We start from the raw sequence: 2,113 nt of genomic DNA, 5'->3' as shown, positions 1-2,113 counted from the left end.
GTTTATTTCCTTCACTATCTTTAACTGTAACAAAATCCTTTTTGCCTGGACTTTGGCGGGAAATTTCATCATTTTCATAAAAGCTCGTGATCATCTTTGTTAAGTTCTCAGACTCAAACAAGTTTCTCCTGGATGTTTTTGATTTCTCCACAAGAATACCATGTTGTACTGCCAATTTTTTTAATACTGCAATTTTACGCCTAGGACTTTGAGGTAGAGAATTCACTACTTTTCTTATAGCTTTTCCCTCTGACTGGACACTAGAAAAAGAGGATTGTGCTTAGGGGAAACACTAGAAACTTTGGCTTTTCTTCGTGCCTCTCTCTTTCTACGCGTGTTACTGAGTCTCTCTGCTTTGCGCTTCTCCTCACTCATGCTTGCCCGATATTTCTTCGCTTGCTCTTTATTTTTCTCCTTCACTTCTTTTTTCTTCTCTTCCCCCATTCTTTCTCTGTACTCTCTCATTTTTGTGCGGGGTGACTTTGGAGGCATTTTGTCTTTGATACAGATCTGGGCAAGAGATAAAGATAGAAAAAAATGTCAGAATAAGCTTCAACAGGATGATAGGAACTTTCTCAGCACCTCCCCACAAAAGTCTTTCTCAGACACCTCCCCACAAAAGTCATTTCTCTCTCCTTGGGATTTTAATTGAGTTAAATTCATTTTGAGTCTTCAAAATCATTACACAAGGATTGAACAAAGCTATTATGCAATTCAAACATTAATATTTAAAGTCTATGTAAAAAAAAAAGTAATGCTTTACTCCTCTCTGAGCCAGTAACTGATGGGACAGAAGACTGACACAGCTCTGTCCCATCAGTTACTGTCCGTCAGTTACCATTGTAACGCGAAAAAATGATAAATATGGAAATTAACTTTATGGTCATTCTAACATGCCCTATGCATTGACAGAAAATCTAAAGGCTCAAGCCATTTAAAAAAAAAATTATGGCAGCTAAGAAAACTTTATGTCCTAAATGGTAACTGATGGGACACGAAAATTGAGTCCTCATGAGTGACGATTTCTAGTGTAATATGACAATTTTAAAATATTAAACAATAGTTTCAAGTAGTAAAACATGTTTTTAAATATAAGAAACAAATTCAAGTACCTGTGATGCCAAACGGTGCAGTATTGGGCTTCAGAAGATTACCACTTTTAGCAAATATCTGGCTTGTAAACATGTGCTGTTTTTCAAGATGGCCGCCGAGTCACATGACCAAAAAGGGAGGTTACTTTTATAACAAAAATAAAGTTTAATTAGTCCTCTAAAGTTTACACCAACTTTTATTTGAGTTATACCCCTTTGAAAAATTAGTTCCCAGGTAACATTTTACATGGAATGGCCCTGTACACGTTTACATGGGCTAGGGTTGGCAGCACTGCCATGACTTACCCCACAATATTTTTGAGAGAAAATTAGAAGATGCTTGAAATGGTGTCATCTGCATAAAACTAATAAATAGAGGTGTCTAAATGAGTCAATTAAATTGAGATAAAGATAAAGGGAGTAAATCTGATTCATGAATGAACAACACAAAACAAACGACTTTTCGGCCCTTGGCCTTTTTCAAGTAAACACTTGAAAAAGGCCAAGGGCGAAACATTTTTTGTTTTGTGTTCTTCATTCATGAATCACATTTACTCCCTTTATCTTTATCTCCATCTGCATAAAATTTCTAGTTAGTTCTCGCACTTCTTCTCTATTAGTCGTTGGGTGGCTACTGTATTACATTAATTCAATAAATCAGTATCAAACACATTTCATTCAAATAGTAACCCCGCATCCCTTGGTTTGATAGAATCTATGTGTGAATGAGAAGTGTTCATTTCCATATTAATATTTTGGGTTTTGTCAAATACTTTGGTATAGGTTTACCTTAAAGCTTCCGAGTTCTCAAGTCGGTTAGCCACCTCATAATCTATATTAATTATTAGATTATGAAGAGTTGATATAAAAATGGATAGTTAAAAACGATAGTCCAGAAAAAAGGCTAGTCCAACAGCAATGCATAAAAGTGAGTGCAAATCTTTGGTCGGAGTTGGAGAAAATTTGGCTTATTTTCATTATTTTTTTCCACAGAATCTTTATAAACTAATTTATCAACATTA

General features: G+C 35.2%; 1 long non-coding RNA gene across 1 annotated transcript; it reads right to left on the bottom strand.

The window, feature by feature from the left end:
• Positions 1–403: 403 nt before the first annotated feature.
• Positions 404–1,320, bottom strand: LOC144981157 (uncharacterized). Its single transcript, XR_013647025.1, has 2 exons — positions 1,113–1,320; positions 404–510 (listed from the first exon to the last, which is right to left on the bottom strand). It is a non-coding gene; the product is annotated as an uncharacterized LOC144981157 (long non-coding RNA).
• Between the last annotated feature and the right edge of the window lie 793 nt (positions 1,321–2,113).

The sequence above is a fragment of the Berghia stephanieae genome, chromosome 10 (assembly GCF_034508935.2).
Source record: "Berghia stephanieae isolate SIO BIC M18660-M18661 chromosome 10, UCSD_Bste_1.3, whole genome shotgun sequence".
Taxonomy (NCBI): Eukaryota; Metazoa; Mollusca; class Gastropoda; order Nudibranchia; family Aeolidiidae; genus Berghia; species Berghia stephanieae.
Note: the sequence above shows the minus strand (reverse complement) of the source record. Positions and strands in the feature narration are given on the sequence as shown.